Genomic DNA, 15889 nt, shown 5'->3' with positions numbered 1-15889 from the left:
CCGCAAATCCGTCCGCGTAATTCACTTCAATCGAACATGTAAGTTTCCAAATCAATCGTCGCCAATCACCGTGAACAGTTATTTCCCCTCAAACGAACAAAGTCATTTCCTCACAAAGAGTGTCAATGAGTCAGGAGTTTATTGTTCATTGAAAGAAAGTTTATGTTATAATTTTTGTGTATAGTAAATTTTTTAGAGCAAATATGAAGTTAATTAACACTTCATTTAAACTACATTAATTTTTTTTTGTGTATTTTCTTTTTTACTCTTCTTTGTTAACCATCTAGATGTTCTTGCGAAATTTTCTTTCTCATTCTTTTGTATTGATAGTTTGCTTCAATAATGTTTTTAATTGTAAAGTAATTATATTATTGATTTAAGTTACGTGAAATGTTTAATTTTTAAAGGTGGCAAGTGCAAATATAAAAAGCTTTATAACACATTATATAAGTCAATACATTTAACCAGATAATCGTGATATTATTGATTACATCACGATTATGATACTTGTGTTTTCATGTTGTTGAATATTTTTGTTCTTGTAACATCCCAAAAATACAGTACAAAACTATATAATAGAATAATCACATTAATTAATAATTCAGATCAGTCTTAACTCTAAGAAAACGTACGGTTACGGCCGAACGACCTTACAGAAAGGTTACAACTAAAACTGTACAGGGTAAGTAAAACTGACCGATCAGTTTACAAAAGAAACTACCAAACGGTCAAATATAATCAAAAGAGAAGGTGATCAAACGACCACACTACAATCAAACTAAACTATTGACTGAACGTCCTATTGTTCGGTCTTTACTTCTACTTCTACTAAATTTTCTTCTTCCAGCGCCTCTTCCAGCAGCTCGTCTCCTTCTGTTCACATCCACACGGATGATCATTGCAACGACAAGGACGGACGTACAAAACCAGACAACACAGGAAACATAGGGTAAGCTTATGTAATTTAATTCAAGTATACACATACATTTCTCATATTCAAACACATCAAATACATTTCAACATACGTTTCAAGCAAGGCCTACTACTAGACTGACTGTCCGGACTGTATAAAATTTGTGTAGCTACGACGTTCGTGCACCCGGGTGATGTAGTAACTGGAATACTCTCATCAGCTGCCACCCGAGGTTAGTCCTATCTGTCCAAAGTACCCCTAAGGACTAGGACCTCCTGTCGTTCCCACACATGACCTATCCTCCTCTACGTGAGGACGAGTACTCACGGAACATCAGGATGAACTGCTAGCTTAGCATTACCGCATTCATACTTTACCAATTCCAATATTCACTCATGAGTCGTTCCTCCCCGGAACGCTCGTTCATATTTCACAACATTTCATTCACATCATATTTTCTTCATCTTTCATTTTTCCTCACCTTAGTTCCATCTTTCATTCTCAATCATTTCAATTTCCTCTTTGTTTAAAGATTATTAAGACACCAGATGCCGAACGTTCAATCCTCACTCATAACGAGGACGAACACTTAGAACGAGACATAGAGGTCTCCAGTTCCAGAATAGAACAAGATCGAGAGGGTTACTATCAGATTACGAAAGAAACCGAAGTCAATTGTATATCACAAGAATGACTAGAACGACCGTCACTTATAAAGTGAGTCAATTAGATGAACTGACCCTTGAGAGTTCTAACCGGACACAGAAAGAAACTAGACCAAATACTAAGGCTCTAGGCCGGAATCAAATGGACGTATACACTTCAAGACTTTCGGAGAAGAATACTTAGAAGGATTCACCTAAAGAAACCGAACGCTTATGAATATTTAACTTATTTGAATTTACATCAAGAAGTTTGAATGCCAGTCAATGACCGAGCACGGTAGAGAAGAAAATTCTATTAAAGCTAGACGAACGCTATTTTTCGTCAAGATAGATTATACCAGAAACGAGTACGAGCGCTTGGTATAAGACCGAGCACTACTAAATTCGAGAGCTTGGTATGAGACCGAGCACTACTACACTTATAATAGAAAGATTAATAAATATAATAAGATACTATTGGAATTGTGTTTAAAATAACTAAATATACAAATACATATATTTACAACATTTAGGTTTATCACCGAATACTCAGATGTAACTACGCTTGGCCGAACGCTCAAGCATACTATTACCACAGAAGACGCTCGTCTTCAACTAGGATTTTTTCCAAATGAAAGAATTCCATTTCAAACAAGTTTACTAGGAACACCGAACGGTCAAGGACCGTTCAATGACGGACGTACATTATCATCGGAAAATTTCATATTCAGGACTCATTTATCTTCAACTCATGTTTTAATACATAATTTCATAACTTTATAAATTCATATCGTAATCAATTTTCATACAATCCATATCATCGTAAATAATCATATTCCATGTAAACAAGCATATCAGCATTCATACTTTATATACATTCAACTACTTAGCAACATGCATTCATTATCAACGAACGTACAAACAACATACAATTAAATTAGATAAGCTTCCCTTACCTCTGAGCGTGAACAAACGTCCTGCAGACCGAAACTCAGTTCGCCAAACTACGATTCCTTCTACCCTCAACGCTCAACGACTCTTCGAACCAAAAAATCAAACAACAACCAAAATGGTTCAGAACGGCACTAAGGACTCATGCAACCAGAACTTGGTTTGCATGTTCACAAGAACGAACGACTAGGGACAAGAAACTTACCAGTTTCAGAACTCGGAACTGTTCGGATCAAATTGAAGCTTGGGACGCTGAGAGTGCTCCTACGGTGCCTGAACGGTGATCGGAAAAGAGAAAGGGTGAGTTTTGGTAGAGAGAAGGGAGAGCTTCTAGAGAGAAGGAGGAGAATTTGAGAGAAATCAGATTTTGGAGAAGAAGATGCATACAGAGAGTGTGACGCGATTTTCAGAAAAATCAGTTTTGTCAATACCGAACGTTCGCTCCTCTGCTGATACCTGCATTTCACTATCTGATTTCTGATCCTCGTTGCTTGACACCTGACATTCGTGCAGAGGGGTTTTTTGGTGCGTTTTAATGAGGTCTGACAATTTTTGTATAATTAAATTTATGTTAATAAATAACTCAAAATAAAAACTTCATAGTGAAAAAATAAAATTATTTAAATTTCAATATTTTATAAAGTAAATTATTTTAAAATTTAGCAATAATTTCATGGTAACTTTGAACTTAAATAAACTAATTTGTAAATTAATTTTTTAAATTGGTTTCTGAAAAAAATTAAGTAATTTATCATTAATTATTTAAATCATTTTAATTATAATCTTTAAATAAATTTTATATTATTTCTAACTCTTTAAAATAAGTACTTTATAATCACCATTTAATTTGAATTTATACTATTTTTATTAAATTAATTAAAAATATTTTAATAATTTATTACATTCTTTTATTATTTTAACTTTTTATTACAATATTTTATTTATTTTCCTTTTTTTTTCTAGATATAAATAATCTATTTTCGAATTTTGTTTTCGTTTTACTTCCTTCCTCCCTTCAAAAATAAAACATTCATCGTATCACATATAAGGAAATAAACTTTTCCCATACAATACTGTTCATAACAATAATACTTTAACTGTTTACTGGGAAAGTTAGAAAGTCGTCTTATCATTACGATCTTCGAGGTGTGTCAGATTGCTCTGCTACACGTCTTTCTTTGCTGCATGCGCTCAAGATGGGTCACATTGCTCTGCTGTGCGTCGTTTTCTCCAATCCCATCTCTTCAGAACATAAAAAACAGTACATCTATTGCAGAGGGAAAGATACCACCAAAAATAATTGAATATATAAACTATTCATTTTATTTTAGGAGTACAAATTTCATATAGTAGACTAGCCGATTATTTTACTGTCCAAGCAAACTTTAGGATGTGTTTGGATATGTATTACCCGAATTCATTTGATGTCATTTTTATTTGAATGACAAAATATAAAAGTAATTTTTATATTAAATGTTGTTTGGAAATTTATTTTTAAAATTGATTTTAAATGTAAAATTATTAAAATGAACATTATATTTATGTATCATTTTTATAAATATATTATTTTCAGTTTCAAAGTTACTGTAAAAAATAATTTTTTAAGTGACTACCAAATCAACAATGATAAAAACATTATTGACTTCATACAAAATTACATTATTATATATATATATATATATATATATATATATATATATATATATATTGATTTTTAATTTTATTGAAATTCTAAGTCATTTATTCTTATCAAAATTAGTGTCTAAGCGTTTTTCATTTGTCATTGTTACTGAAGCTTTGATCAATGATTATGATCCACTTAAATATTTAAAAAACAAATTATATAATTGGAAAAATTTATGTTAAAGCTTTTTATTATAAATTTCATTGTATTAGTTTTAATTTTCAATTTAACTTGTATCTACTTCTTAGTTTAGAATGCTTTCGACAATAATTAATTATCACTCGGGATAATCGATTATTCCCGAAAGCATGAATTACCAAAGTTCGCAGATAATCGATTATTATTTGGGATAATTGATTATCATCGAATAAAATTCCTTTTAACGATTTGAGATAATTGATTATCATTGGCAGTTGGACATTGTTTGTTCAGCTTCTAACGTAGCTCAAACCTTCGATTATAAATACTGTGTTTCAAAGTTCTTTAGAGGTTACTTAAACGTTTGCAAAGCACAAAGAATTGTCTAAAAATACCGTAAGTGTTTAAGCAAGCTTGTGGTTTGATGCTTGAAGAAGGAAAAACTGTTACTTAGTGTGTCGAAGTTAAAGGTGTTTTTATACCAAGCAGAATCAAGCTGTTCATTCTTTTGTGGGTCAAAAGAAGGTGTTGGTCATCTCTTATCTGATAAAAGAGGTGTTGGACATCTCAAAATGCAAATATTTTTTGGTTCTGTTGACAAGGGCATTTGGGAAGCAATTGTGAAGGGTCTTATTATTACTACTGTAAATGTGAATGATATAGAGGAAGAAAAACCATATTTGCAATGGACTGTTGAAGAAAATAGATGAGCTGAATTTGATATAAAATCTCGCAATATAATATATAAGTGAATGCACACCTCACCTTACAAGCCAGTTTTGTGGAGTTGAGTTAGGCTTAAAGTCCACTTCTTAACAGTACCTTTCCTCTTTCGAGGGGGTAGAAAGGTAGTCACCTTTCCTCTTGCAAGGGGGTGGAAAGGTGGATCTCTTCGTCTTTAAAGGGCAGTGGAAGAGATGAGTCTCTTCGTCCATGATAGGCGGTGGAAGGGACTCAGATTCGAGTGTTGCCTTTCCTCTTTCGAGGGAGTAGAAAGGTAGTCACATTTCCTCTTGAAAAGGGGTAGAAAGGTTTATCTCTTTGTCTTTAAAGGGCGGTGGAATAAATGTTTCTTTTCATCCATGATGGACGGTGTAAGGGATTGAGATTCGAGTACTACTCTTTTCTCTTGCGAGGGGGTAGAAATGGATGAATATCTCGCTTGTAGGGTTCTAACTCGTGCTGAATTTAGTGCTGGGATGAACAACTGTTAGTAGGGAAGACAGGTCCAAAGCTGTAGTGGAGGACCACTCGAATCATCTTGTTTGGATAAATAGGAAAGATACAGGGAAGTATGGAAGTTAAGATACATTTATAATGTTATTTGGATAGGCACAAGTTGCCTTAAATTGGCATATGGTACAAAGCTAATGGGTTGGACATGATTTCGTTTAAGGGAATGTAAATGTGGTTATCACATTTGAAATTATAGTCTTATTATGAATTGGTGTTGTTTGGTGTGATTGAATTGTGATAAAGACTTAACTACTATGATATAAATGTTATATCGATGATTTGGTATTTATTTTGGTATTATTCTGAATGCATTGATCAATTTATGATGATGTTGCAAGGGGAGCTAAATCTCTATGGTTGTGATTATAGATGTTGTGTATTTCTTAGATCACGTTATTCAGTTTAAACGATGGGATTTTGGTGGTGTAACTCACACATGAGGGGTAGAGTTCTCTACGGTGTAGGTGTAGTTCTTGGGGTGTGTTGCTTTGATTATACTCATCGGTGGTTTGAGTAGTAATGATTTGGAACTGCAGCTAGGGTTGCATGAGGAGAAAACCTAAGAATAAAGTGTTTGCAAGAGGTGTTTTTCTTTCGGGTTCATTGCTCTTGTAGAGTAAGTTCATTCAGTTCAGATGGGTAGGCACTAGAGCGACATTCACCTGAAGCTTGTAGTACATGATGTATGATTTTGATCATCAATGTGCGTGGGTGCATTAGTTGGGGTTCTAGTATGAAGCTACCATATTATAAACTGCGTTTGAGGTGATGTGAGAACAATATTGGGTGTTTTATAAAATGTTAGGATTTACATTTGATTATTGTGTTATTTTAATAAAGGTACATATGGATATACGTCATTGTTGGTGTGTTGCAAGATTTTGGGTTATTGAATGGTCTTTTGTGATGTCCCCAAGTAGTGAACAAGGCTTTACCCAAATGATGTGATGGTAATTGTATGTTTTTTTCTCTTATGTATTTTATGTTGTAAATAATTGTAATTGGATTAGTTTCTTTGCTGCATTTTATGGCAGTTGAGAATGATGTATTTTTTTTGTTACATATGATTGTAACATATTCAAGTGTATGAGTGTAGGCTTTGATGGTACAATTTTTAAGTCAAAGATTGTTTTAATAATGTTGAAGCATGATAGTGTTCCTTGAGTTACAAATGGTTATTTGAAATATTGTTTGGATGAATAATGTAAGTATGATCAATTTTTAATTAGATGCTAAAACTTGTACACGATGCCATGTCGACGAATTTTTTTTATATAAATTATAGGTGGCTGTTAAGTGGGTATATTAATTTTTTGGGGATCTATATGTAAATTGTTCTAGAATTGATTTAGTTTTATGGTGATTCTTTGTAGCTTATTGTTTGCATGATGACAATATACGTAGACTTTTCTTGCTATTTATAGTTGTGCATAGATTGTGGTTTTGTTTTGTATGATTTAAAATACATTAAGCAGTTTGTTGTGATGTTCTTTTGATCTATTCGAAAATTATTGTTGTTATTGTATTATGAAAATTATGTGCTTAAAAGTTTATGTAATTTTGGAGAAGTTTATGAAGTTTAACATTATCTACAATTTTTGGGGATGAAGATTCTTTTGAGGAGGGGTGAATGTAATATTAAGGAATATAAGAGTTTTAAAAATAAATTAGTTTTAAGAATTTGGGTTTTTGTTTTAAAATTAGTGTTGTTGAGTGTTTATTTTGTTAGAATATAATTGTTATGTTATTTCTTTATTTTTATATTTTTGCCTAGGGGCAAAAGAAATTTTTTACCTTTATTTAATTGGTGTAGAAATTAATTAAGGGGTGGTTTGGTGTTTAGAAACCCTAGAAACACTAAATCAAAGAGAGAAAACAGAGGAAGAGAAGAGATTGGCGTTTTGGGAGAAAAGAGAGAGAGAGAGTGAAGGTAAACTCTTAGTATAAAGGAAGATTGGTGGTGCTTTAGGATTATAGATAAAGCCTTATAATTTGCCATTGTAGATAAAGTAGTGGCCATTGTTAATCGGAGGTCTAGTTTGGGCAAAAATAGCCTCGCATCAGCGCACTCTATTTTGGGGAATTTAAAAAAATCTGCACTGGTGTTTTCGTCGCTGTGAAGTCGTTTACTGTTGGATCGAGCTGAATTTTGGACAGTCGGTTCCAGACATATGGTTCTCAATTATGACCGTTCATATTGTCAATCTGAGGTCTAGTTTGGGAGAAAACAGCTTCGCATCAGCAGCACTGTTTTGGAGAATTTCGTCTTCTTGGTTCTCATTTGTAAGCATTATGCTTAGTTAGTTTGACTGAATGAAAACCCTATTTGGTGTTTTTATCAAGACTCTTTTGCAACCTATTATTCGGGGTATATCATGTCAATGATTAAATCTGAATGATTCAAGTAATGTATTATATATGTTTGAGTATGTTTACATGGGTATGTAATGCTTGAATACATGTATGATGTGTTAACCATGTTTCCACGTGATTTAGGATTGATGTATGAATGTTTGAATGCTTGAATCATGTCCAGGATGTGTTTCAATTCAGACATAATCAATTATCATTAGTTATAATTTATTATCTACGCGTTGGTTTTTAGTATGGTTTCAGGAATAATTGATTATCTGGGATTATAATCAATTATCCCTTCTTGCGTGATGTTCATGGGTAAATTTCACTGAGATAATCGATTATCTTAAGTGAGAATCGATTATCACAGTACATTTTGGATGAAAAATGGCAAATTTGATGAAGAATGAACATGAACAAATTCTAAGGAGTTGTGGAACATGATGATAATCAAAGATTTAGGTTTGTGGTTATGTTTGGGGTCAGTTTGACTTGTTGATGAAGGACCATCTAAGATGCACATAGGACCTTTGAAAAGAGCAAATGCTAGAAGGATTCAAGAAGAAGAAGGATTACTTACCACTTTACTCTTGTGTAGAATCACTTATTAATCCTTCTTCTCTTTACTAAACACATTTATACTCTTTTGTAGGCCATAAATAAAGGTTGGAGCCATGCCTAATCACCCTAGGAGGCTTGGCAAGCAAAGGAAGCAAAGAAGAGAAGAAAAGAAATGATTTCCGGAATAAGCAACTTATCATCCGTATTGCATTTTCAAAGGAGGAATAGGTTCCGGATTGTATTAGGCGCTCAGCCATTACCCTTCGTCGCTCGGCCATATCGGACTAGATCTTTTAAATGTGCACATTTTTAATGTGGCTTTGAGAGAAGCGTTCACCCCAAGCTTAGTAGTGTCTCTAGTACACTTCCATTGTTATTGTTTAGATGATTTGCAACTCAGAATGGAGACCTCTCTTCATCTATAAAAGAGAGGCTCTTCCCTTTGTAAAATTCAACTTATAAGATATATTGAAGTGTTGTTGAGATTATTTCATACCTCTTTTCTCTGAGTTCAAACATTTTGTGCTTATTCAGCACCTTCTCCTCTAGCTTCCTTCCCTTTTGGACGACCTTTTGAGCTTGAGAGGCTTCAAACCCACACCAAACACACACTGAACCTTTCATCAAACACCTAGTGTGCACCTATGCTTTCATTCATCAAACCAATCCCATGTATCCTTCTTATTCGCGTTTCTGCTCTAGCATGGAGCTTGGGGCTGATTCCATCATTTGGTAGTCAGAGCCAACACATCCACACTTGTCTTCAAGAGCTAAGCAACTCTACCTTGCATTTTTCAATTTATGTCATGTGTTGTTCCAATGTGTTGCTTCCATAATTTTTGTGTTTGTTGTTAATGTTCGTGTACTTCCATTATTCCTTTGTGTTTGTAGTTCATTTTAATCGGTGAAAATATTTGTTTTAAGTTCATTCCAACTTTCAATTTCACTTTCTAGTTTTGTCAAGTCGTGTGCATCATATGCAGTTTTTTTGCTTCTATTTCATATGTTTAAATGGTCATTTCATCAAAATTGGCTTTAAAATGGAAGTAAACCAATGAATTCACATTGCAATTTGTTTTCAAACTGTTTCAGTGTTTAAACATCTTTGAAATGATGATACAAAGCTGTTTGATGCATCAATTGAGCTGTTGAATCATTTCCAATCAATTTTTGGTTTAAAACCACCAATTTAGAAGCAATTTTCTAGTGTAGTTTTCATTTCAAGTGTTGTTTGAAAATTTTTTTTCTTCAATTTTCAATTTTGGGTTGGCAAGAGTTGGTTTAATGTTTCCACATACAATTACATGATCAAAAAAGTATAATCCAGTTTTGAACCCCAAAATTGAAAAATCACAAAATCTGATATTCATTGGGGACTTTCATCAAACAGTTTGACAATTTTATCAAACAGTTTCGCTGCACTTGAATTTGATTTGCGATTTTGATTTTCTTGCTTGTTTGATCTGTTTTAGTGCCTTTTCTAGGTTCCTTTTGTGTCCCTCCTTTGATTTCATACTTCAATTAGCTTGAATTCAACTTGTTTGGCTTCCAATTGTGCACTCCAATATGCTTTCGTGAAACTGAAAACTGGTGCAGTAGTTGTGTTTTGCTGTGACTGGTTTGGTTTTATGCGTTGGTGTTGTGACGTTCTTGAAGTATCCAAGCAGCAGAATCCCTTCTTCAACAGAGTAGGATACTAGGAAGTGGAGAATTTGCTGGATTGGCACAAGAGTAAGAGCTCCCAGCTGCAGTTTGCGTACTAGTCCAACAACTTTGCATCCAACAACACCACACTTTTCCATTCAATTTTGATCTGCACCAAGTCCAACAATTTAAGTGTCACCTTTTGTATTGTATAAAGCATCATTTTAAGTGTTTTTCAAACATTGTGTCACAGAACCTTTGTGGTTTATTTTGCTTTTTCAGTTGCTACTTAAGTGGGTTGGGAAAATGCTCTTCAAGCAATTCCAAGTGCATAATTGAACATTGTAATAGTCTAATTTTCGCTTCTTAGTGTGAAAGTGTGGTTAGGGACTGAAAGTGTCAGTTGCACCTTCACTTAGAATTGTCTATCATTTCCATTTCCATTTCCTTCCTTCTTTCCAATTGGGTGATCATTTTATGTTTTAAGTCTTCGTGATATATAGGAGCGCGTTGCATTTAGTTAAACCTTCCTTTGGTTTCTAGGAGCATTTTCATTTTTTTGCATTTAAAACCTTTTAAAAAAATTTCTACCTACAAACTAAGGTAAGAACAACCAAAGAAACTTTGGCTAGGAAGGACTTGGTTCTTAAGCTTGTCCATTTGTGACTCACCTTTCCTTCCTGGGAGCTATTTGGTTCATTTGACCTCTAGAATGTTTTTAGAAATCCTTCTCCAAAAAGCTAAAAAAATATTGTGAAATTTTTTTGACTCTTTACTTGTGGAACTATTCAAAACTCTTGTGAAAACCTTTTCTTTCTTACTTCACAAGTATGATTCATTCAAGCGTGCAAGGGAATATTAGAAATGATTCTAATAATATTCGCATAAGTGAAGAGCTTCATAGAACTCAAGCTAAGCTTAATAGAACTCAAGCCGAGTTCCACCAAGCACGACAAAAGATTAGTGAGCTTAGGCAAATGGTTGCTAAAATCAAGGTCAGCCAAAAAGGTAAGGCTCATGCTGCATCTTCCCATAGCAAAACAATGATCGTGGTGATCATCATTCCTATCATAGTGACCAAAATGTTTATGGTGGTCATCACAATGACTACTATCAACATCCTCTTAGGAGACACCACAATCATAGAGATCATTATATGGAACCGAAACTTAACCTTCCTCCTTTCTATGGCCAAGATAGTGAAGAGGAGTATTTTTGTGGGAGATGAAGGTCGAACAAATTTATGTGTTACCACATTGATGATGCAAGAAGAGTTACCTTGGCTACTCTAACCTTTCATGGCGTTACTTTATATTGGTGGACATCGTTGATTCGAGGATAAAAGATGCGACAAGAATACATCATCCAATATTGGAATGAGCTTAAAGCGGCCTTGTATAGAAGACATGTTCCATCATATTATGTAAGGGAGATCGTGGACAAGCTTCATAGACTCCAACAAAGAAACATGAGTGTTGAGGAGTATCGACAAAAGATGGAACTACTCATGTTACAAGCTGGAATTCAAGAGGAAGATAAATTCACCATAGCTAGGTTCCAAAGTTGGCTCAACTATAAGATCCGTGATAAGGTAGAACTTTTACCTTACCTAGATTTCAATGACTTCGTCTAGCTATGTGTGAGAGTGAAAGAGCAAAATAGAAGAAAAGCTTCCACTAGGAGGACTTACCCTACCACCTCCATGTATAGGAAAGATACTAAGAGGGAGGGTAATCAATCGAGGTATGAGGAACCTCGAGAAAAGGAAAAAGAGAAAGAAGGAAAGAGTGAGAGGCAAGGAAACAGAGATAAGAAGAGAGAAAGAGAGCGAAAGAGGAAAAGAGAGAGACTCGTTGTTTTAAGTGTGGGGGAAAGGAGACACTATTCTTTTGAGTGTCATACAAAGAGGTCAACCTACATGCTTGAGCATGATAGTGATAGTGAGGAGTCTTCCTCAAGTGAGTCACAGTCATCCATGTCTGACGAGGAACATGAGACTCCACCTTGAGATGGAGATTTGCTTATTGTCAGACGACTCCTTCAAACAAAGCATGTTGAGCTAGAACAATCTCAACGAGAAAACCTATTCCACACACGCTATAAAGTTTTAAACAAAACTTGTTCCATGATTATAGATAGTGGTTCTTGTTGTAGCTGTTGCAACTCGAGAATGGTTGATAAGTTAGGCTTAACTACTACTCCTCTTCCAAACCCTTACACACTTCAATGGATCAAAGAGGAGGAAGGGATAATAGTCAAGGAACAAATGAGTGTACCTATATCCATTGACAAATATGAAGATAAAATCATTTGTGATATAGTTCTAATGGAAGTTGGGAATATCTTACTTGGGTGACCCTTTCAATTCGACAAACAAGTTTTTCACGACGGAGTCACTAATAAGATAACAATCCAACATAAAGACAAGAAAATTATTTTGAGTCCTCTTACAACATTGGAAGTGAGGGAGGATCAAATAATTCTTAAGAAGAAGTTAGATGGCGAAAAAAAAATGAATAAAAAAGTATCAAAAGAGAAGAATGTGAGTTTGGTAGGTCGTGCCTCGACCAAAGATGTTGTCCAATCCAAAATTTCAAAAATATTTTTCTTAGACAACCTCGTTTTCTTCTCTACTGCAAAGGGACAGTTCGTAAAAATATAGTTAGCAACCTTTGTCAACAAAAGAATCTTTTGATGATTACCAATAGATATTTCCTTTAATAATTATCGAAGTATATATTTGTCAGTAATAGCATGTCTCAAAGGACATTCATGTAAATGTTTAGTAGCACCTTAACTCTTAATCAACTAAACAATTAATATAAATGTCACAGTAATTTCATCAAATAATTTATCAATAAATTTATTCATCAATAATTGATATTAAGGATATTTGTCCATATATTAACTCGGTCAACAATTTAACATATAACTTTCCTGATGGATATTTTCTTAAGTAATTTTAATTTTATCAAAAAGTTATTATATAGTGATAAATTTAAATATGTTGGTAATGTTTATTTTTTTATACAGTGATAGTCCAGTTGTTGACCCAGCTGATAAAATTGTTGTACTAACTTAGTTTGTTTTTTATACTACATTTTTCACTTACAAAGACTGCAAAATATTGTGCAGGTAACAGAATGGTTGATGAAGATCTGGCCAAAGTTGAAGACAATTGGGCCAACTATTCCATCCATGTTTCTAGACAAGCGAGCAAAAGATGATGATGAGTATGGCTTCAGTCTGTTCAAGAGTGAAGAATGTGTGAAATGGATGGATGAGAAGCCAAGGGCGTCCATTGTTTATGTTTCATTTGGAAGTTTTTCAACTCTCAGTGAGGTGCAAATGGAGGAAGTAGCTTTTGGATTGCAAGATAGTGGTTATAACTTCTTGTGGGTGGTTCATTCATAATGAATCAAGTTAGAATTGATGAAACTACTCTTTCAATAATGATTTGTATGTATCATTTGTTGAACTAATAAATTAGTAATCCTCAAATATCATGAAATAATTTAGTAAATAATTAAAAGTAGATTTTTCACTAATTCTTTTTCTTAAATGAAATTTAAATATTAATAAAAAAAATTAAAAGTAATATCGATTAACTTTTTTTTTCAATAAATATTGTAATAAACACCCATGGAAAACATAATAGATTTTATAATGTAATTTTATACTTGAAAATAGTTTTTAATAAATATATTACTCGTGATGAGAATTAGATCAAAATACAATTTATCAATTAAAAAAATAAATGTGTAAAGTTTTGAAAAATTAAAAATTTCTGATATCAATATTTTAGCCTCAAAATTTAGTTCTTAATATTAATATATACAACTACGGGATAAAAGGGGTTGAATCACAGTAAAAATCATCTCATCCTCTTCAAATAATAATATCCTTAAGAAACAATAACCTAATAGTTTCAAAGTCCAGACCTTGGTAGATGACTCTTTGGTCTATTTTCAAGATCCCCGATAGATTTATTCTCAATTGGAAACAATTAAGAGTTGGAAGGAACATAATTTTAACTTTTTCAAACCTCCACACTTAGAGTTTGCTCTATCTTCTTATACTATATTAAAAACTTATCACATGGAGATTTGATCAAGGTTTCAATTATAATTTTCCACTTGTTGATAAATCAGAAAACATATATTTCTCTTTTATTTTGAGAAAATTAATAGAGTAGGAAATTTTTTGTTATAATCATAGTTTGTGGGGGTTCATGAGATAGTATTCTTTTTTATATATAATTTTGTTATTATATTCTAAACTTTTATACATCATTAGAATATTGATACAATTTTAGTTGTATATACAAAACTTCCAAATTGTATTTTTTATAAACCTATAATTTATTTTTATTATTAGATTAGTTTAGATAGGAACTTTGTAAATATATATTAATTAAAAGAGATGAGAAAATGTTCTTAAAAGAAAGTTAAAAAAGATATACATAAAAAATAATATTTAAACAAAAAAGTTGTAATAATACAGGATGACTATTTTTTTTATTTTTTTTCTGAGGGTACTTGAAATCCTTTAATCCGTATACAGATTTTATTTACAGAGCTAAAAGAAAAGATGATATCTCTCTTCAGAATTCCCCGACAAACTCCATCTTGGTCAAATTAAACCATTTTTGTAATTAAAGTGTAATAAATATTTTTGTATTTAACTGAATCCTGGTATTTATCAAAAGTTACTAAACCAAGGGAAAGTAACTTGGATTTCACTTAAAGAATTATTACCATGAAAATAGCGCTTAACCGAGACTAAAATAGTAACTTGGGCAGTAACCCCACTACAATTATAATTTAATTTAGGTTTAAACCTTAGATGATTCTCATATTTGTATGAGAATCTCAGTTAGGTCCTTATATTTGAAACTGTCTCAATTGGGTCATAATATTTGTAAAATTGAGTCAATTTTATATCATATCCGTTAAGTTGTCCCAGACGACGTTAAACTGTGATGACGTGTTTACACTGATGTGCATTGATTAATTAGGTGAAATTTTTATTTAAATTAAAAAATTATGACATGTGTCAGTCCCTTCCCCACCCAAAATTAGGGTTTCAGATTGGGGGAAAGAGACTTCTACTGTTGCACTGTCACGCATGCAAGAATAGGGTTTCGCCTCTTCTCCTCTACCGCACCGTGGAGATTCATGGTTGTGCTTCTCCTTTTGCAATTTCACAGATACTACAAGTGAATCAAACTCATGGTGTAAATTAGGAAAGCTTGATGAACATATTTTGCAGGGAATTTTCTACCGGTATTGCGATACAAAGGTGGAGGCTTGGTGGTCACGATGTTGCGGTGGTGATGAGATGATTGCGCAGGGTTCGCAAGAGAATTGGGGAAAACGCTATTGGGTTTTACTTTGTAGGTTTGTGCGATAGTGGAGATGAAGGAGACGAACACAGTGACAGCGGCTCATGGTCGCGGCGATTTGCGATTGAGGTTTTTCTGATTGTAGGTCTGTGTTGATGGTGGGAGAGCACGATTCTGGGTTGGTTTCTGGTGGCTTCGAATTGCGAAAATAGTGGCTGGCCGTGAGCATAAGTTGCACGATTCTGGAGAATGCCATGGAAGAGGCTTGCGATTTGGCTCGCAGAGATTATGGATGCGTTCGTGGAGATTTGCGAATCGCAGCGGCCATGGAGGCGTTGTTGGCGTTCCGATGATGGTCTGATGCGGTGTAGAAAATTGGATGGTGGCGTGAAGTCTTACGTTGTTGATGGCGGCTGTTG

Source organism: Vigna umbellata, chromosome 5, assembly GCF_029865625.1.
Source record: "Vigna umbellata cultivar VRB3 chromosome 5, Vumbellata_1.0, whole genome shotgun sequence".
Classification (NCBI taxonomy): Eukaryota; Viridiplantae; Streptophyta; class Magnoliopsida; order Fabales; family Fabaceae; genus Vigna; species Vigna umbellata.
Note: the sequence above shows the minus strand (reverse complement) of the source record.